The following is a 22,478-nucleotide window of genomic DNA, read 5'->3' on the forward strand; positions in this document are numbered from 1 at the left end:
TGTAACAACTCAGTCCCAGAAAAAACTGCAAGGTGTGCAAAGCATCCAAGGAAAACACTGCAATATAAGTCCCAAGGTAATGTGCATTTTATGATAAGCATACATTGACCCCCAAACAAGTAGAATTTCCAGTGCTCTCACATCTGCACAGGAAAGGATTTAACTCAATAAACAACTGTGAGTCACCTACCATATTACCCTGCGAGTGTGTTCAATACTAGGAACACAGAGATGAGTAACATGTGGTCTCTGCCCTTGATAAGCTAAGAATCGAGGTGGTGTGTTAAGCACACCAACCAACCAACCCTCAAAAACTATTATATGAACAAAATATCATCGGGACACAGAGAAATATGAGCTTACCTCTTTAGCCGAGTGAAAGCAGAAATGCAAAATAAACAGCCTCTTAGAGGAAGTGGCACTTCAGCTGGCATTTGATAGAAGAGTTCTTTCCAGGTAGGCCTGGGGAAGAAGTCCTTTGTGAGCTCTAAACTCTCTGAAGTGCTTAATGTTGCATCAAACATGTTTGACAAGAGGCTGTAATGGTACAGCTGTAATGCAGACAATTAATTAAATGTCTATCAATTACATTTTGTGATTTCTTTCATGCATTTAGTACAATATATTTAATAATAAGATCACTGATTAACACTTGGTAGATTAACTCATTTCCACATTTGCATAAACCACTCTCTACCCTACGGTCAGATGTCAATGCAAAGTGCTTGAGTGAGGGTCTACTCTGAGAATTTATTTCCCTAGAACTCTGTGGTCATGGATGAGCACCTTAGCTTCTTTAACCTTTGCTTCCCTATTTATAAAATAAGGGTGGCAGTATAGTGCTATAAACGTGAGGTATTTGAAGTTTTATATGGAAGAATTTCTGAGGATGGAAAGCATGATAGCAACCAAAATAACCCAGTGCATTTTTATCTAGCACTTTTTAAAAAATCCAGAACACAGAATGGCACAAGTTCTTAATTTTTATTTTTACTAGAAAAACTATATGAAATACGAAATAAGAACGACCCCTCCCTTCTCTATGGAAGCATTAAAAGAGTTTTTTTTTTTTTTTTTAAGTGAAAACACTTGAAAAATGTTGATTTTCTTTGTGAATTATCATACGCCACTTTTACTCATTAGGGGTGGGTTTTTGAAACACGGTGAAACTATCAAGGCAAGGGTGCCAGGAAAGCAAGCCTGCCAGGAGCAGAAGCAGAGAAGCGCAGGAATCTTGGGAAATGTCCAGGCCAATGGGGCGCCCTCAACAGGCATTTGACCCTGGCTAAAGGCCCAGAAGGGGGATGAGTGGACTTCAGAACCGACAAGGGTGCCTGCCCTGGTGCAGGTTCAGGGCCACGTACATCTGTCTTTCTCCTGTACAACAGTGTGCAAGTACATCTGCAAATATCTGCACACAGGATCACAGACTAAGTTCTGCTCACACTTGGGCCTACGAAGCGTTCGGGTAACGCAGGAAGGGTCAGGAGTGCTCCCTCTGTCCTTCCAAACGCCAAGCCGCCAGCTGCCTCTGGCCCTGCCAGCATGGCCGTCACTCAGCGTACCCTCTGCCACGTTCTTCAGTAGACAAAACCAGCTTTTCGTCGACACTCTGCAGTGCTTCCTTTGTCATTGGCTCTTGAATTATGGCTTCATGTAACAACATTGATAAACATCAGAAAAATACTCTTAAGCCACAAACAAACAACAAACAACCAAAAAAACACCAAGATGCAGAAAAACGTAAAAACTATGAATTTATTTAACCATACGTTAAAACTTGCTGTGCTAAACAGAACCTTGTTTGGGATCACAATTTTGATGAAACTATAAAGAAAGTGAAGATAGTAATAAAATATTCAGGATGGAGTTCACACTGAGCAGGGGTAGGAAAGGGAAGTATTATAAGGAGCATGGAGTAGACTTTAAAAACTCTTGTAACTGTCCATTTTATCATGATTGTTTTCATACATTACTAATACTTAATAAATATTATGTATTGATTCAATGTCTAAGAAAAATATTTAAACAGTGATTGGCAAATTACCAGCAGCAGCTATATATACTTTTATTTCAGCTTATCCCTATGGTTTTTAAGTTCCTCTTTACCCGTCTTCATTACTACTCATAGGGATTCTCCTTAATTTCTTGCAGTTTACCTATACATGTAAGGAGGTGTGTGTTATATATACTTTGCCTAGTTTTCTGTTGGGAGGCTTTCCAAGATATTTATGTTTCCACATTGCAGGAAATTAAAACCTTTCCATTCAACTTCTTTTATTTCCCTCCAATCCAGGCTCCAGGTCCCCACCCCATCCCATCAAAACTGTTCCTGTCAGAAATAAAATGTTTTTCATGTTAGTCAATCATAACAGACAGTTTCCTTTTTTTGGTACTGGTAACCCCTGTACAACATGGTTGTTAGATTCCTAACAAATGCTGTATTATGTGAATCTATGTTATATGAAACAAAGAACTAGTACAAAAAGAGGGGTTCGGTTCCAAAAGTTTAAAAACATACTATTATAATTTTATAATTAAGAGAAATATCTTTATCAAAGCAATTTTCATCAAAAGCATTACATATGGATATGAATTAAGTAATGCTTTCTTCATCATCACTACTAAGTTCCATTAACAAAATGTGTTTTCTTTTTGACAAGATACCATCCTCTGAACTTTCTTCAGCATTATCTTCAGTTCTATGCGCTACTTTTTTGCAAAAAAAAAACTGTTATTTTAGGTTGCTTGCTTTTAGCTGAGAGATCTTTATAAATTTCGTTATACAGTACTAAGCACTTTTTTTTAATGTGTTTTATTGATTATAATATTACATTTGTGCCAATTTCCCTTCCCTCTGCTCCCCTCCACCCGGTGGCCCCCCTCCCTCCAGTTGTCCCCCCCTTTTAGATCATGTCCATTAGTTGTGCATACAGTTCTTCTCAACCTCTCTCTGTCTATTCCATTCCCTCCTACCATGATCCTTAATTCCTATATCATCTCCCTCCCTCTCCCCATTCCCCCTCCCTGTTGACCTCCCCCCAATATGTTCCCCGTACCTATAGTTCTTTTTCCACTCTCGTTGCCTGTTTAGTTTGCCTTTGTTTCAATTCCCTAGCTTCTGTTGTTTCTTGTGATGCAGTTTTCATTTTAGATTTCATAGTCTTGAGCCTCCTTTTTCTAAACCAGTCCCTTTAACATCTCATATAACAGTGGTTTGGATCTAATGAACTCTTTCAGTTTTATTTTGTCCTGGAAACACTTTCTCTGTCCTTCTATTCTGAATGACAATTTCGCTGGATAGAGTATTCGTGGTTGTAGGTTTTGGATTTTCATTACTTTGAATATTTCTTGCCAGTCCCTTCTTGCCTGCAGGGTCTCCCTTGAGAAGTCAGCTGATAGTCTAATTGGGACCCCTTTGTACATGATTCTTTTCTTCTCTCTTGCTGCTTTTAAGATTCTCTCTTTATCTTTAATTTTTGACATTTTGATTATAATGTGTCTTGGAGTGGTTCTCCCTGGGTCCAGTTTTTTTGGAATTCTCTGTGCTTCCTGGACCTGTAAGTCTATTTCCTTCCCCACGTCTGGGAAGTTCTCCTTTATTATATTTTCACTCAATTTTTCAAGTTCTAGTTCATCTTCCTCGCTCTCTGGCAAACCAATGATTCTTATGTTGGGCCTTTTATAGCTGTCCCAGAGGTTTCTGATCCTCTCATCGTTGCTTCCCATTTCCTCTCTCTGCATTGGTTGACTGCTTGTTCCTTCTCCATATTCCAGTTTGTTGAAATGAACTCTGGATTTTTTTTTTTTCCTCACCATCTGTCTCGTATGTGGTTTTGTTCCTTTCGTTATGAGTGTTTTTCACTTCTTTCTCATCTTTTTCCTGCTCTTTTGTGAATTCTGTAAGCCACCTGATAACAATGGCCCTGAACTGAGCCTCTGACAGGTTTCTTATTTGTTCACCTGTCAGATTCCTCATCTGTTTCCTGGTGAGCTGTGCCACCGGGACTTCTATAGTTGTCTGCCTCATTTTGACAGATGCGTTTTGTTTTCTTGGGCCGGCTGTAGGGGTCAGTGCCTGTGTACTCGTAATGACCCAGCGACCGGCGCCGTTCGGCAGCCTTTCTTGCTGTGCCGTGGTGCTTTGTCGTCACAATCCAGCGACCGGTGCCTGTCCGCGACCTATTTCGCAGCCCTGTGGTGCCTTCTTTGGGGGCGGGGGTCCAAGATGGATTCACACAGTTATTCCGCTAGGTGACCGGGATCCGTCCTCCCGCCCCCTTGGGCCTCACTGTTCAAGGCGATGTGGTGGCTGCTTTCCCCAGCGTTGGGGTCGCGAGCTGCCAGGGGTTCGACTGCAGCCGGAATTGTTCTCCCTGCTTCTGGGATTGTCCTCCCTGCCGCTGTCCCTGGTGCGACCGCAAACAGCACCGCCCCCTTTCGCTCTTACCTGCCCAAAGGGCGCCGCTGGTTTATAACTTCATATGTTGGGCTTCCGTGTAGTTTTATTTTCTGGAATTTCTAGTTCTCCTTTGTTTTGAAGTAGTTGTATTCCTCTCTAGTTGTCAAGGGAGACCTAGCGCGTCCGTCTAAGCCTCCATCTTGGCCGGAAGTCCCTAAGCACTTTTGAAGTTCTCTCTTAAACTGTGTGCTCCTTTCAGTGCAAGGATCTTCATTTAAAAAATATATGTATGTGTAATGTAGAAAAAAGAAAAACACACTTAGTTTTAAAGTGTAATTAATACTTCATGAACAAAATGGGTTTAAAATTCTGTTTAATTTTAAAATTCTATAGGCAAATCTGATATGACGTACATGCTCAAATGAAAAAATTTAAGTGAATTTCTTCTGCTCTTAAAAGCTTTTGTCATGTTCAGTATTATACAGGGATTTCCCTAATTTCATGTTATATGGGAGTTTTCCCCAGTTCTCTAACTGTGTCACAGCAAAACCGTGTTATAGAAGTACAGTAGTCCCTCTCTATATCGCTGTCCACTTATCGCGACCTCACTGTAACGCGGGATTTTAAAAAATATTATATTTAATTATTTATCATGATTTTTTGCTATATCATGGGATTTTGTGGTACTATATACATATTGATATGCATAGTATTTATTACTTTAATGATTTTTGCCTAAAATTTTTCAAAAAATATATAAATATATATAATAAATGATTCTAACATTAAAATAATATTAAACAGAAATAAATATACAGTAGCCCCTCGCTATATCGCGGTTCTCTTATTGCAGCCTCACTGTATCACGGGATTTTAAAAAATATTATATTTAATTATTTATCACGGATTTTTTGCTATATCGCGGGATTTTGTGGTACTGTATAGGTATGTTGTTAAAGTTATGTAGGTTTAAGAGTGTAGAATAAATGTAAGCTTCCTACTTTGCAGGGAGAGGGGGTCTGGAGTGTAATACCCACGATAAGTGAGGGAATACTGTACTGTACACTGTTTACAGTATATATTTTTTGTGGACAAACATATACATTACGCTGAAAATGAGATATACACTTGAGCTTGTTTGCCTACATGAAATTGTACACAGCACATGATTGGCTGATTGATGGAAGGTGACCAACCAGAGCATTGTCTTGTGTATCCTGGGTGCTGATTGGCTCAGTAATGGTAGCATCAGTCTGTTTGCTATCCCACACTGTGCACATATGTTCAGTATCTCGCCTTGTCCATATCACTCCTATCTTTGATTGCTGTGCATAGTTTTGCTCTGCAGTGTTGTGTTTTGTGAAATTTTTCTTAAAGACTGAATTTATTGCAAGCCCTATGATGCCACCCAAACATTTTGCATCTTCTAAGGATTCTGGCAGTGAACACAAGCACCAGAGGAAGATGCTTACCATAAAAGAGAAAGTGGAACTTCTCAACATGTTGAAAGAAGGGAGAAGCTATGCATCTGCTGGCCGCCATTATGGAATCAATGAGTCTACGGTTCACTATATAAAGGATGAGAAGAATATCAGGTCAACATCATCAGTTACTTTCAACCAAACAGCAAAGAGAGTGGTTACTTTCCACAATAAGATCATTGTGAAGATGGAGTCTGCATTAGCTGTGTGGATAAATGATTGCAGAACAAAGAATAGCTCACTGGATACAAACACCATCCGGACGAAGGCCAAGCAACTGTGTGATCATTTAGCAGCAAAAAGGGATGATCACGATGGTGATGATAATGAAGAGGATGACAACAATGACGCTGAAGCATCGAGTGCTTCTCCAACCAGACCAACCCCACTCAATGCCAGCAAGGGCTGATTTGATAAATTTCTGAAATGCTTTGGACTCAAGAGCGTCCCTCTGCACGGAGAGGCTGCCTCTGTGGCTAAGCCAGAGCCAAGGAGTACGTGAACAACACGTTCAAAGACATCATCAGGGAAGGAGGCTATAAGCCTGAACAAGTTGTCAGCATGGATGAAACGGGCTTATTCTGGAAACTGATGCCATCTCACACTTCCATTATGAAGGAAAAAGCAAAAGCCACTGGTTTCAAGGCCCAAAAAGATAGGGTAACTTTAATCATGTGTGGGAATGCTGAGGGCTTTATGATAAAGCCAGGGCTTATTTATAAGTCCAAGAACCCAAGGGCCCTAGAAAACAAAAATAGGAATGTGTTACCTGTGTACTAGATGCACAACCCTAAGGCTTGGATCATGAAACTTCTCACAACTGATTGGTTTCATCAATGTTTTATCCCAGAGGTTAAGGTTTATCTGGCAGAGAAAGGTTTTGATTTCAAAGTGCTTCTGATAATGGACAATGCTGGAGGCCATGCTGTCAACCTGACATATGATGGCATCCAGATAGACTTCTTGCTGCTGAACACCACATCTCTCATTCAGCCAATGGATGTTCAAGGTGTTATTCGCACTTTTAAGTCACTCTACACCCGAAATGCTCTGCAAAACCTCATTGAAGCTATGGACTTGGATGAAGACTTCTCTCTAAAGGCATACTGGCCTGAGTACACAATTGCATCATGTCTCCAAAATATACAGAAGACCATAAAGGAGATGAAGAGTGAGACTTTGAATATCAGCTGGAAAAAACTGTGGCCAGAAGTGGTCAATGATTACAAGGGATTCTCTCCTGATGAAATCCATCACTCTGTGGTGGATAAGGCCATGAAGCTGGCAAAAATACTGGGAGGAGAGGGCTTCAGTGACATGACTACAGAAGAAGTAAATACCCTGATCGATGTGCACTCTCAACCATTGATGGATGAAGACCTGGAGGAGCTCACTAAGTCAGCAAGTGAAGAAGAGGATGAGGAACAAGATGAACAATGGGTTGAAGAAGAGGAGGAGGTTGGCCTAACACTTGATCATCTTGCAACCATGGTCAAAATGGCCAAAGAACTTCAATGAGTGGCTGAAGAATGGGAACCCCACATGGTTTGTTCATTGTAGTTTGCAAATTCAATCAACAGTGCCATGTCACTTTACAAAATTATTCTCAATCAGAAGAAGAAGCAGCGCCAGCAACTCCCCATAACTATCTTCATCACTCCAACAAAAAGGTCGGTTACGCCTACACCTTTAGCAGAAGTAGAAATTATGGATGAGGCCGAAGATACTACTGCACCACTTGAAGAAGAGCCTGATGAAGTGGTGCCTTTAGAAGAGCTGTAATGCTCTTCTTTGCTGTGCAGAACATTCATCTCATTTTCATCACCTTCATCATCATCAGTACTGCACAGCTAATTCATCATCTTCATCATTCAAGTTGTAGTATACTTCACTGGTGAGTATCCATATAAAATTTTACAGTACTGTATATGTATGTTGTTAAAGTTACATAGATTTAAGAGTGTAGAATATGTTTAAGAACATAAGTAGTGTTTATAAAGTGTGGAAAAGGTTAATAAGGGAGTGGGAAAGGTTAATAAGGGACTGGGAACAGTTTATAAGTGTGTGGGAAGGGTTTACAAAGCCTTAAAATAAATATAAGGTTCCTACTTTGAGGATTTTCACCTATCACAGGGGATTCTAGAATGTAATACCCATGATAAGTGAAGGAATACTGTACCAGGTTATACAGGGGATACCTGTACTCAATTCATTCCATTTAATTTTCTACTCAATCTGTTCAATACAACTGACAGCTCCCTATATGTTTGTATATTTTCCCTTCTTTGCTGCTATGAAACCACAAATTTTGAATTCTCTTACCACCTCCTACTCTCAGCCTCACTCTCTGGTTCCTCCTCTTGTGCTGGTACCTAAATATTGAGGGTTCCAGGGCTCAGTGCTGGGCCCTCTTTTCCCTCCATACATCCTTCTTCCTACCAGATCTTATCAATCTCATAGTTTAACTCTCTCAATATCTCCCAAATTTTCATCTTCAGCCCTAGTCTCCCATTTTAGAACCGGATTTGTATATCCAATTGCTTACTTAGCATTCCCATTTGGATGTCTAATAGGCATCTCAAATTATTTCAAAACATAGTTGTTGATATTTAATCCCTCTCCTCAAACCAGTTGGTAACACCGTAGGTTGAATTCAGCTTCAAGTAAAAGAAAATATCAAAAAACAGAGGCTTGAAATATAAATTTTATTTTTCTCTTATATGAAATAGGCTTAAAGGTCAACATTCAGAACTACTATGTAGGCTCCTTGGTCATCAGGGTTTTTTTGTGTTTTTGATTTACCATCTTAGCTGGTTCTTCCATCTTTCATATCACTTCATATCTATGGCAGTCTTGGCATGCCACCTCATAACCAGGTTTCATGAAAGAAGACAGAGGAAAGATAAAAGGCTAAAAGGGATACATCACTGTGCTTGAAACTGCCTTTCCAGAAATCTCACAAAATATTTCCAATTACATGTTATTGGTCAGAACCTAGCCAATGGGCACACATCTACCTTCAAAGAAGGGAATGCAAAAAAATGGATTTTAACTGGGTCTGTTTCCATCTTTAATGAAATATAAATTCTGTTATCAAGAAAGAAGGGGAGAATTGATACTGTGTGTCAAGTAGAGGTCTTTTTCACAGTATTTCTCCTTTAATTCTTGCTGTCTCTTTAAACAGAATTATTGTCTACCCAGTGATTTAAATTAAAGTCCCAGGGTCATTCCTGATTCTTCCCCATATCCAATCTACCAGCAAGTTCTCTTAGTTCTTTTTCCAGAATATATTTTGAATCTATCACTTCTCCTCTCCTCTGCTGACCCTTTAATATGTAAAAGCTGTAGTCATCTCTCAGGTAGGTATATTATTGCAATAGCCTCCTATTGGGTCTGTTTCTTCTACTTTTGATCTCCCATCACCCATATTGCAGTAAGTATGTTTTGATTTGTATTTTCCGGCTGGTGTTTCTTTCTTTCTTTTTTAAAAAAATAAAACCACATGAGCTCTCTACCTAAAAGCTTTCAGTGGCTTCATACTGTTTATAGAGTAAAATCTCAACTTCCTAAACAGTGGCTGGCATGAGCATCTACATATACCACTCTCAACCTTTGCTCACATTTTCCAGCCACAAAAATTTTCTACACATGAAGTTCTCTCTACTTTAGGATGTTTGTGCCAGAACACAGCTTTCCAAATGTTTTGACTTTGTTTGTTGGTTTGTTTTGTAGTCTGTCTCCCACCACTGGAACACAAGCTCATGAAGACAGGGGCTTATTGGGACTCTTCACCCATCCCTGAGCAGTAGGCTGTGCTCAGGATTGGTGAATGAATAAATGCACCTCTTATTTATGAAGCTCTGGGAAATTTTTATTTATAATTATGGCTTCCATTATATTCTAAATTTTCCAAATATTCTGTAACAAAGATGGATTGCTTTTAAATGTTAAAAAAAGTTTATTTTAGTTAAATAGCAATAATTTTAGTTAAACAAATTACAAAATTAAATAATTTGTAGTGTATAATAATTAAATCTAAAGTTATCTAACTAGTTAAAATCTAATATTTTGCAGCAGCATTTATAATATGTAAGATATGAGCTATGAAAGGTAATGAAAAATGAAGCATATTATAACCTCGAGGAGCTTATAATTCTGAAATGGAAACTAAGAAATAAGTATAGCTGTCTATAGTTTACCCTAAACTTTGGTAAGTACTACAAAGATACATAAATTAGATCTCAGCACTATATATTCCCCCCACCTCATGCAACTAGTGTGCTATACAATGTAAAGATGGCCTCCTGTACAGCTGTTATATAGACAAGTTCAAGTAGCTTCTTGTTCTCACAGCAAAACATTTTTTCCATCCTGATCCACTTTTTTGTCATTATTTACTCCAAAACCATATCTAAACAAAAATTTAAAATGAAGTAACAAGACAAATAATTAAACAAAGATATTCCAATTAATAACTGATAGAGTTGAGAATAATATTTTCATTTATAATTCCCAATACAGTATTTTCTCAACACTATACTAAAGTAAATAAATATGTATTAAATGCTTCAGATGCACTCAGTCAGAATTAGGCTTCATAATGAATATAGGAAAAATAAGATATTAAATATCTTTTCATCTTTGCACAGTGCTTTTGCACAATAAATTGTATCTTTTTTTAATATGCTTTATTGATTATGCTGTTACAGTTGCCCCAATTTCTTTTCCCTTTGTTCCCCTCCACCCAATAACCCCCTTCCTTCCAGTTTTCCCCACCCATTAGTTGATGCCCATTGGTTGTGCGTATAGTTCTTCTCAACACCTTCCTGTCTACTCCCTCCTACTATGCTTCTTAATTCCTGTACCATCTCCCTACCTTTCCCCCTTGCCCTCTCCCTGCTGACCTCCCCCCATAATATTCCCATACCTATAATTCTTTTCCCATTCCCGTTGCCTACTTAGTTTGCCTTTGTTTCAGTTTCCTAGCTTCTGTTGTTGGTTGTTGTGATACAGTTTTCATTTTAGTTTTGATGGTTTTGATCCTCTTTCTCCTAAACAAGTCCCTTTAACATTTCATAGAACAGTGTTTTGGATCTAATGAACTCCTTCAGTTTTATTTTGTCCTGGAAGCACTTTCTCTGCCCTTCTATTCTGAATGACAGCTTCACTGGATAGAGTAATCATGGTTGTAGGTTTTTGCTTTTCATTACTTTGAATATTTCTTGCCAGTCCCTTCTTGCCTGCAGAGTTTCTTTTGAGAAATCAGCTGATAGTCTTATTGGGACCCCTTTGTACATAATTCTCTTCTTCTTTCTTGATACTTTTAAGATTCTCTCTTTATCTTTAATTTTTGACATTTTGATTATAATGTGTCTTGGTGTGGTTTTCCCTGGGTCCAGTTGTTTTGGAACTCTCTGTAAGTCTATTTCCTTTCCCAAGTTTGGGAAGTTCTGCTTCATTAAGTTTTCACATGATTTTTCAATGTCTAGTTTTTCTTCACCTTCTGGGAACCCTATGATTTGGATGTTGGCCTGGTTATAGCTGTCCCATAGGTTTCTGAGCCTCTCCTCATTTTCCTCACTTTTCATTTCCTCTTTCTGCACTGATTGACTGTTTGTTCCTTCCCTGTGTTCCGATTTGTTGATTTCCCTCACCACTAGTTTCATATGTGTTTTTGTTCATTTCAGCAGGACTAGCCTTTGTTCCTTCCCCATCTTGTTTAAGATCTGCTGTTAGGTCTGTAAGCATTTTTATAACCAAAGCTCTGAACTATGCCTCAGAAAGATTTCCTATCTGCTGCTTCAGTAGATTAGATATTTGCTATCTATCATGATCTATGCCATCCTGACAGTTTTGAGTTTACCTTTGCTTCCTGGGCATAGCTGTCACACCTCCTAGGCTATAGGGGGTGGAGCCCCATGCACTTGTCACAACCGGGCAACCCTTCTCACCACGCTGTGGTGTTTTGTGTGGGGGTGGGGGTCCAAGATGGATTCCTGCTGTTCAATCTCCACTGAGAGACTGGGAGCGGCCTCCTCCATCCCCACCCCCTCCGGGCCGCACAGTCCAAGACAATTCCCTGACATTGGAATCGCAAGCTGACAGGTCTGGTCTGCATCCAAGGGTGCTCCTCAGGCGCTTCTCACCTCCCCTTAAATATGGGTGTCTGTGCTTACCGCTGTCCCTCTACTGTCGCTGCTGCAGCCGCCGCCAGCACAGCTTAACCTCTCCGCCCCAGCTTCGCCCCTTCTACCTGTCCGGATGAGCACCACTTCTTTATAACTTCATACGTTGGACTTCCATTTATTTTCTGGAACTTCTGGTTATTTCTGGTCTTGCAGTAGTTGTATTTCTTCTTAGTTGTGGAGGGAGATGGAGCATGTCGGTCTAGGCCTTCATCTTGCCCAGAAGTCTCCTGTGTGTGTTTGCCTCTGTGTCTCAGGTCAATAAATTGTATCTTATTAAGTATTTTATATCTAGAATTCTGAGGATGCCTTATATTGATAAAACTGTAGCTGCTTATTCATCTCAAAAAGTAGCTAGGAAAATAAAAGATAATGGAATCATCAAAGTGAATTTAAAATAGTACCCTAACATTACTAAATTTGCAGTGCTAAATATGGTTTTAGTCTTGGTTCTTATAAATAAACAGCTTACTAAACATCTTTCAATGTCATAAAGCACTTATTCTTCTAGGTAGACTGAAGCTATTAAATATTTCCTCTTTTAGTTCACTTATACTGTATCTCTAGAACTCTTTATTGGCCTTAAAGTTTTTCTGCTTTGAATTTCTAATGGTACCTTTCCCTGAGGCTGATATTTAATTAAAAATGCAGACTAATCAGCATTTATCAAATACACTGCTCACTTTCTCTGAAGTAAGCTAAGGAGCATCTCTAAGTTAGGCCAAGTGCCAAAAAGGAACTTTCCAAATATTTGGACAAGATGGCAGGTACTCTGGACACTTGAACCAAGAAGACAAAAGGTAGGTAATTATAGGCAGTTTCTGTTTTTAATGTGTTCATCTTCCATATACAACAGTGCCTAAACAACTTTAAGGATTCTCAATTCAGACCTTTATAATCAGCTGACAAATATTTCAAGCTGTCACCAAAAGGAGTTCTTCCCGGGCTATAGTTCAATTTAAGTGACATCACCATGTATGTGCACCAGTTTTTGTATAGCTGGCTCCTGAGTTGCAATGGTTTAATTTAGGCTTTTTCAATCTTATGAGGGTAGGAAACCAATGGGCATTCAGTAGAAATGGGCAAGGCTAAGCTAGGATGTTGGGTGGGTTAGGTGTATTAAATGCATGTTCAACTTACAATATTTTCAACTTAAAATGGATTTTTTGGAATGTAACACTGTGGTAAGTCAAGGGGCATTTGTATTTAATATCTGATTGCATTTTGTTCTTACCCCTTAATGAAAAATATGAAAACTGGAAAACAAATTATGCTGAGTCAGATGGCAAGAAGTATGATTCTTATAAACCTAATACACTTAGCTAACAGTAGAAAATGTTTAAAGTTTTTATAAAATCATGTTGTCACCAGATTTTCATTAGACTTAAGGAAGTCAACTATGTATTTGATTGTCAAATTAAACACAAAAAATACACACCTAAAGACATATATGGAATGTTGGGACTTTATCATTGAACATTAGGTGTAACAGAGATGCGATAGCTTTTTTTTTTTTAACTCTTTTAGAAGAGAGACTCTTCCTACAATTAATTATTATTTGATTATGTATGTAAGACTTTCACACATATTTTCAGAAATGCATTAAATATGAAACTAGACTCACAAATAGAGGTATCTGGTGGCCTGTTGTTGGTAGTATTCACACTCCTCACCAAAAGTATCCCCTCCCCCTCCCCCATTTCTCTCTTTTGCTTTCCTTCTATCACCCTTGTTGTTCCTTTGCTCATTTCTCCATTTACCCAGTAGGCCTGCTAGTGACACCTACAGGTGCCCATAGATATTGCATACCTTAAGACAGCTAGAAAAGCTAGGGTGGGTTAACCTCTGCTGTGAATTTTAAATATTTGGAAGTATTGAAACCTATATGCTTTTGCTGTCATATTGCAGAATACTGCAGAGAATTTGAGAATGTTAATCTTAGAAATGCTTAACTAGCACAGCATGGCATAGTGGAAATATGAATGTGTGCTTACACTGCATTACAAATTTGACTCAAATTAATCAGCGGCATAACTTTGCACTATTTATCTACTTAGAAAGTCAGGTTCCTCATTTGTAAATGTGTTTTAAAACGCTGATAACTTGATACTGTGAAGATTAGACACACAGGGTCTGTCCAGAAAGTATCCATCTGTATAATATGAAAAATAGATATTTATTGAAGGAGATACAAGATATAAGAAACATTGTACAAATAAAAATTATGCCTCAGTCCCCTTCAAAGTAAGCACCTTGGAACCTCGCACAGTTCTCCCAGCCACCATCAGCTGCCCCATGGTATTTTTAGAATCTCATTGATGGCCTGAAATCTCTTTCTTTTAAAGGTGATTTTAGTTTGGGGAAAACCAGAAGTCACAGAGTGCCAACCTTGGCAGTAGTGGAGGGGCTGAATCACCTGGATGATTTGGTGTTTCACAAAAAAAACTGCAGAAGACGTGATGCATGAGCGGGTGTGTTGTCATGATGAAGCTGCCAATCACCAGTTGCCCATAGCTGCAGCCTTCTGACTCATCCAAATACTTTACATGGAGGAATGGTCAAGCTTAATGCAAAATTTGATGCAGATTTGTTGCTCAGCTCACTGAGTCATTTTGAATGTGACGGGTACACAGTATACATGATCACTCAATGGTGCTACTGCCCCCACTGACTAGTACAGTGAAGTCATCATTGTTCATACATTTGCATTCCAGTCCACTCTCTTGGTTGCCAGGTTACCTTGATATCAAGCAAACCGTAATCATTATATTAACAATGGCTTGACTTTTTCCAGACAGACCTTGTATACATAAAACATCTGGTGTATAGTAGATTCAATACATGGCATTATTGTCACAGTGCTAATTACACTGATTATTTTTTCTATTATATTGGAGTAAATTGCTGTTATGTTCAAAACATGGATACAGTTTAATAAAATTAAAAGTTCTTTCTTCAAAAAATCTTAAAAATTAAAAGCAAATTTACTGCCTCATCATATATTTATTTGATATTTAAGAAAGTGATAATCAGCCCTGGCTGGCTGGTTCAGTTGGTTGGAGCATCATTCCATACACCTGAAGGTTGCAGATTAGATTCTCGGTCAGGGCACATACCTAGGTTAGGGGTTTGATCCCTGGTCAGGATGCATATGGGAAACAACTACTTGATGTTTCTCTCTCACCTTAATGTTTTTTCCTCCTCTCTTGTTCCCTCTCTTCCTCCTCTAAAATCAATAATTGTATCCCCAAGTGAGGATTAAAATTTTTTTTAAAGAACGTGATAATTCCTAAATGTTCAAAAATAGGGTCTTGAGAATCAGTGACAAATACTAAGATAATTAAGACAGAATAAATTAATTCTTAAAGCAGATCTCTTTCTTAAAAATAAGACAATGAACAAGATGTTTACTGATTTTCTTATAACACAAAAGTGCCAAAATGCTAGTGAATCATGACTGACTTCATATCTTCACTTAGTAAAACAAGAAAACTTCCCAGAAAGAGTAAAATTCAAAGAAATTATATCTGGAAATGAAGCAAAAATCAGTACTGAGTGTCTGTTTCATATATTTATCTTGCACTGTAAAGACCTTTAAGTACTCCAGGAACACACAGGTAACCATTAAAACTAAGAAAAACCGACAGCCAAGGGAGGAATGTAAGTCACATTTTTTCCTTTAATATTTATTGCTTTATTTAATATATTTTCTTTCTTTCTCCCAAAATTGTATTTTCTTCTTCTGTCCTGGATAGTGACTTCTTTTCTCAACATCTCAAAACTCTTCTCTCCATTCTTTTTTTATATCTCTCCTCATGATTTGTTTCATTTTTAGTCTATTGATCCTGCACTGTAAGATATGAGGACAATCTGAGAATGTGCTGAGCTCAGTAACAACATTAAACAGATAAAGTATGAGCTCTGAAAAGCAAGTCATGGACATGAAAACTGTTAGACTTTTAAAAAGCAATGGGCATAAAGAGGAAAGATTGCATTCTGTGCTAGGCTTTCTCTCATAAAGGTGATGGGTTATTTCTTCAATAATGGGCAGGAAAAGAGGTGAGGCTACAACAAGGAGTTAGCTGTACAGGGTGAGTCAAAAGTAGGGTTGCCATTGTGAGTATGTGAAAACAGAGTTTATTCTTGTGTTGTTATTTATTAATTATTGCATTATTTTCCATACAAACAACTGTAAACCTAGTTTCCCCCCACTCTGTACCTTTTTAGTAAATGTAATGTCACAAGCAAATAAACAGACAGAAAAAAATGAAGGTTTTGGTGCAAAGAACAAGTCCTGAAAGTTTAGGGCTACTGAAAGAAAAGCCCAGAAGGATGGAAAACACTGAGGATAGCTTTGAGTGACAGTGGCAGGAGGCTGAGCCCTAATAAAGATTGCTGAGAAGTTTTCTGGCAACAGAACAGAGAAGGACCACAGGCAGAAATGCAATTTACTAATAACTGTAAACAACCCAGGCTGAAGAGTTTAAGTCCCTGGAATATGAAATTTGTAAAGTAGGGAACAGTGTTAGTGATAGACTGAAAAAAGAGGAAATGAACAGTAGTAGATCAAAAACACAAAATCTCCTTTCATTCTTAGACTAGGGGAGGGGTGGAGAATGATATTGGTACTTTTAGAAGCAGTCAAGTCAGAAGGAGAAGCTTAATGGTGGAAAGGGAGGACAGTAAGTGCAGTGTGAAAGATGCTGAGACACCCGCAGAAACAACAGGTGGAACCGGAGATCTTGTGAGACTTACAGTACAAAGAGGATATAAACTTATATTTTCCTGTGTGGAGAGCATGAGCTTCATAGTTAGAGTCAGTATGGTTTTCCCCATTGTAAAAATCACAGTAAACATGGGCGTGAGGCAAGAACTAGGTGGGGGCACAGACCTGTATTCCCCACATAGAAAAACGAGAGCCATTTGGGGTGTCCTTAAAACAGTACAGCTCAAAGTTGGCACTCAGTAAATATTTGTGGAGTGGATATATGTCCATGATTTTTTAAAGGTCTAACTATAGATCTAGGCAGAGAAAAGCCCCTGTTTTTTCCATTATTGTGATTATATATACATATATAATATTTATAAAATGTTTCTATTTTCATCTTTTTTTAATGGATAATTCTATGGCATTAATTACATTCACAGTGTTGTACAGAACATTTTCATTACCCCAAGTAAAAACTATGTACCTATTACTAACTCCCACTGCCCCCACCCTTCCAGCTCCTGGTAACCTCTAACCCACATTCTGTGTCTATAGATTTGCCTGTTCTGGATATTTCATCTCAATAGAATCATGGAATCACTTAATAGAGGGGTTGTTTTTGTTGTTGTTGTTTTACTTTACTGTGGTGAGAACACTTAACATGAGATCTGCCTTCTTGACAAAATTTAAATGTGCAGCAGGTTATTGTTGACTCTAAGCACAGTGCTATACAGCTGACCTCTAGAGCTTGTTTATTTATCTTAACGGAAACTATCCCTGTAGAGTGATAACTCCCCACTTCTCCCATTAATTCTGGTTTCAATTTTATGAGTTTGACTCTTTTACATACCTCAAGTAAGAAAATTGTGTGATACTTGTCTAATGTGTCTCATGGCCCCTATTTTCTAAGGATGGGTAATATGGGAAAAAAGAGGGAATATTTTAGTTACATTTAAGCTGAGGATGCTTATCCAAGCACTTAATACCTCTAATAGAAAATAATACTATATCTCTAGTTGCTTTAGAGTTTACAATATGCTTCTTTATTATTTCATTTTTACAACTTTCCTGTAAGGTAGGGCAAGAATTATTATCTGCATATCACATATACAGTGATGCTCATAGTTTGGGCTGCTTGCTACAGAACACATAACTAAGAAGTCACAGTTAGGTTTCTGATCTTTTGATTGAAACTAGTAAACATAAGAAAGAAAATAAATAATCACTAATAGTTATTTAGAGGTATGAATGATTGGGCTAAAAATATGTAAACTTTAACATTTCTATCCTGAAGCATGATACAGTTTCCATATAAAACTATAAAATATTTCTAAGTAAAAAAAGTAAAAAATAATTTTTCTGATGAGTAGTTATCAGTTAATGTCTTAATGACATTCATATTATTAACTTTAGAGTATAATCAGAAATTATCTATATCTGAATGTACTAAAGCTGTAGTTGATGGAATGAGCCAGAATTTAGCAACATTTTGAGAATATAGATGCCTTCCCAAATCTTATTTTTAAAAGTTCTCCAAATAATGAAAAAATAATTGCCAGATTATCACAGAGCAAAAATACATAAAATAATAACATGCTTTTTTGAACAATCATATTGCTTTGAAGTGCTTGATGAGTATTTGAGGAGAAATTGACACTTATGCATATTTTCTACAAATGTGAAGAGAAGAGTCTGAAGCAGGTTTTAAATGACCAAGAGAACATAATAGGCTATAGTACCCAAGTAGTTAAAGTTCTTCAAATTTTTCTTTTTAATAAGTCTTTAAAATACAATGCCTTACTACTTACTCTTGGTAATTTCAGTAATGTGCATTGTAGTACAAAAAAGTAAAATCGAGTGGAATAGTATATTACATGCTTTGGTCTTTGTAAATCGCACCTGTGAGAGTCCTGATGGTTGAGAGCAGCAAGTTAAAATCGCATGTCAGCCGTTCTGTGTACTCAGCCCGTGAATTCTCTGGTTTAAAAAAAAGAAAGTTCAGAATGGTGCCGCAACAAGGTGTTCCTTGTAAAACTTAACAGTACGTGACATACGGAAAGGAAATGAAAAGTATAAATAAGCAAGATGAAAATGTGTACTTCTGAGTAACTGATTTCCCTGCTTTGCTGAATCTCTAAAAATGGCTCTCTGTGTGATGTCTGGTAACAAATGGAACACTCCCAGCCTGAAGTCACCTGACAACTCTGTCCCAACTTCACAGAGCAGGTTTATACTTAATGCAGTTTTAAAATGATAGTCCCTAAGAAAATAAAAGGCTAATTTGCTTTGTAGCCAATTATACCTGGACATGTGCATATGTCTGATATGTGTATGTGTAAAATGATAAGCGAGTAATGTTTAAAGACACATTTCCATTTTCCACTGGTTTATTCTGTGACCCTTAGTCAGATTGCCATGTTGTTTTTTGATATTTTTAGAGCGTCCACAGTTAACAATGACATGTATTTGAGTTAATCTCCAAAAACATCAGTAAAACAATGCCTTGTAATTGGGACAAAAATATTGGAGTGGTAAGGGTGGGGATGGTGTGTAAAGACAGCAAGACTAATAATTGCCAGTCTTACTGCTTCTCATCTAGTGTTTTCTTTCATCTCGGTCAACCTGGGGACTTGGGTGGAGTACACTTTGGCAGACAGGAGAACTTGAAAGAAAGTTCCAACAAAGGAGAAACTGTCAAGTTTATAGATGTGGCCTCAGCACCTAGGACAGAACCTGGCATATAACAACAGGTTCTCATTCATTTGTTCAACAACTATTTGTTGAGTGCTTACTATTTCAGGAAATGCAAATATATCATTGGAACAAAACATGCACTGTCCTTTGGAATTTATATTTCAGCAGGGGAGGACAAGTAATAAGCATAATAAATAAAGCATTTAGAATACTAAGAGGTGATATACTATGGGATAATAACAAAGCCGGGTAAGAAAGACTGGGTGCATAGAAATGATGGTATAGTTGAAATCTTAAATGAAGTGGTCAGGGTAGGCCTCAGTGAGGTGAAATGTGAAAGAAGACATGAAGAAATGGGGGTGTGAGCCACATAAAATATCTGGAGAAGAGTATTCCAAGCACAGTGGAACCTCAAGTGTGGTGGAAACAAGACTCATCTTTGGGAGGAACAGTAAGGGGTGAGTAAAACTAGAGCTGAATACAAGTGGAGGAGGTCTATTTAAATAGGTCTGATTAGAGGGTGCACATGGCGTAGAGCTGCGGAGGTTTTACTCTGAGTGAAATGGGTGTAGGGTTTCCAACAGATCGCTCTGACTGCGGCACTGAGAATAGATGGGAGCAAGGAGAAACGCAGGGCGGCCGGTAAGGAGACGATGGAATTTTTCAAGTGAGACATGAGAGCGGCTTGGACCAGGCGGAGAAAGCAATGAGGCATTCGCGTATCCACCTATTTGTTTTACAAATCATCATTTTTAAAAGGCTCCGTTTTAAACACTTTCAATATTCACATGCCCTTATTTTCTGGTAAGCTCAATAATACCCTTCCCCTGAAAACGTCCACATCCTGATCTCCAGAACCTGCGAATATGTTAACTTTCATGGTAGAAGGGACCTGTCATATGTGATTGATCTATGCATCTAGAGATGGGGAAATTCCACCGGGTTATTGTGGTAAGCAGCGTGTAATCACACCGGTTTTCGTAAGAGAGGCAGGACGGTCAGAGTCAGTGGTAGGAGATGTGAGGATGGCGAAAAAAGGTTGGAGTGAAGTGACAACAAAAGGTCTAGAGCCAATGAAAGCAGTAGCTTCCGAAAAGTGAAAAAGACAAGGAGAAGATTTTCCCAGGAGAAACACAGCCCTACCATCATCTTGATTTTTCCCAGTGCGACCCATTTTAGATCCATGACCTCCAGAACTTTAAGGTAATCATTTGTATTCTTTTAAGCCATTCAGTTTGTGGTATTCTGTTGCAATGGCAATAGGAAACTAATACAGAAATAAGATTTCCAAATGAATGCATAATAACAATATGATTCTACTATAATTTACTTAACAACTCCTGTATTGTTCAAATTTTAGATTGTTTTGGTTTTTTAAATAATTAGCACTGAAGAAACTATCCTTATGAATAAATCTTGGCATGCACTCCTGATAATTTTCTTAAGTTTGGAAATGGAATTACTATAATAATTGATTTTTACATTTTAAAATACAGAGAGAATACAGAGAACCATACAACAAATACTATATTCACACACCAAGATTAACTTTTATCGGTCCCTCGGACATTCCCCAACGGACATAGGATCAGTGCCCCAACGGGCACAGGGAGGGCCCACTGAACACGCAGAGGACTGTGCACAGACACCCCTAGACAGCTCCCGTGGGCGCAGGGCCCCAGGCCGGAAAGCAGACCACTAGCGCAGGCTCTGTTTGTGCCCGCCCAGACGGGTGAGGGAAGGCGGGCGGCTACAGCACGGGAACAGCGAGAGGCGGCGACCCACGGACGCTCGATTCCACTGAGCGCAGGTGTCCCTGGCCCTGCCCTAGGAGGCGAGAGACCAACTCCCGGAGCTCGGCTCAGCGGGACTGAGGGCACGGGGCAGCGTGCGAGCGTGAAAGCACCTCAGCCCGGGGTCAGTGGGAGCTCTCTGGCCGCCTGTGCGGGCAGGGTCACCTTGGCGCAAACGGGGAACCGCCACGGCCCAGCGAGGGAGGGAGCCAATCCCAGGGAAAGCGCTCGGGCCGTCCTTGCAGGCAGGGTCACCTCGGCGCGAACGGGGAACTGCCGCGCCCCAGCAAAAGAAGGAGCCAATCCCGGGGAAAGCGCTCGGGCCGTCCGCGCGGGCAGGGTCACCTAGGCGCGAACGGGGAACTGCTGCGCCCCAGCGAAAGAAGGAGCCAATCCCGGGGAAAGCGCTCGGGCCGTCCGCGCGGGCAGGGTCACCTAGGCGCGAACGGGGAACTGCTGCGCCCCAGCGAAAGCAGGAGCCAATCCCGGGGAAAGCGCTCGGGCCGCCCGCGCGGGCAGGGTCACCTCGGCGCGAACGGGGAACCACCGCGGCCCGGCAGCAGTGGGCTCCAACCGCGGGGCAAACTCTCGGGCCGTCCGAGCGCGCAGGGGCTTGCCCGCAAGGGCACCTCAACTGGCTACAGCGGGCAGCAAGGTAGCGCGCCGCGCCGGCAACCGCGGGCGCGCACCATAGCGGCAACCGGGTGCGCACACCAGTCCGGCAAAAGAACAAGAACCTCTGACCTGCCACACTAGACCAGCTGCGGACCCAGAAAAAGAAGGCAACACACCAAGGCTAAAACGGAGTAAAAACATCGTTTTTTTTTTTTTTCTCCAAATTTTTTCTCCCAAATTTTTTCTCCCTTGTTCTTTCTTTCTTCTTAATAATTTCTTTTCTTTCCTTCTTTCTTTATTCTTTTCCTGGGGTTTTTTTTGGGGGGGGGGTTTGGGGGGTATATATATATATATATATTTTTTTTTTTTGGTTCAATTTTTTTTCTCTCTCTTTTTTCTTTCTTCTGTATTCTTTCTTTTCTATCTTTCTTTGTTCCTTTCTTGCTAACCTTTTGGGGTTTTTTGGGAGGGTTGTGGTAAATTTTTTATTTTCTTCTCTTTCTCTCTTTCTTCTTTTCTTTCTTCTATTTTCTTGGGGATTTTTTGGGGGAGTGTTTTTCCTCCACCTCTTCCAATAATAACAAACTTTATCTCTAACGT

General features: G+C 39.3%; 1 long non-coding RNA gene across 1 annotated transcript in view; it reads right to left on the minus strand.

Moving 5' to 3' along the window:
- Nucleotides 1-369: 369 nt before the first annotated feature.
- Nucleotides 370-22,478, minus strand: part of LOC150019675 (uncharacterized) — a 39,753-nt gene continuing 17,644 nt past the window's right edge. Inside the window, exons 2-3 of the long non-coding RNA XR_016509282.1 lie at nucleotides 18,676-18,753; nucleotides 370-462 (exon numbers count right to left, since the gene is read on the minus strand). This is a non-coding gene — a long non-coding RNA (uncharacterized LOC150019675). The remainder of the gene's footprint in view (nucleotides 463-18,675; nucleotides 18,754-22,478) is intronic.

Source organism: Furipterus horrens, unplaced genomic scaffold (genome assembly GCF_987537825.1).
Source record: "Furipterus horrens unplaced genomic scaffold, mFurHor1.1.pri manual_scaffold_2, whole genome shotgun sequence".
Taxonomy (NCBI): Eukaryota; Metazoa; Chordata; class Mammalia; order Chiroptera; family Furipteridae; genus Furipterus; species Furipterus horrens.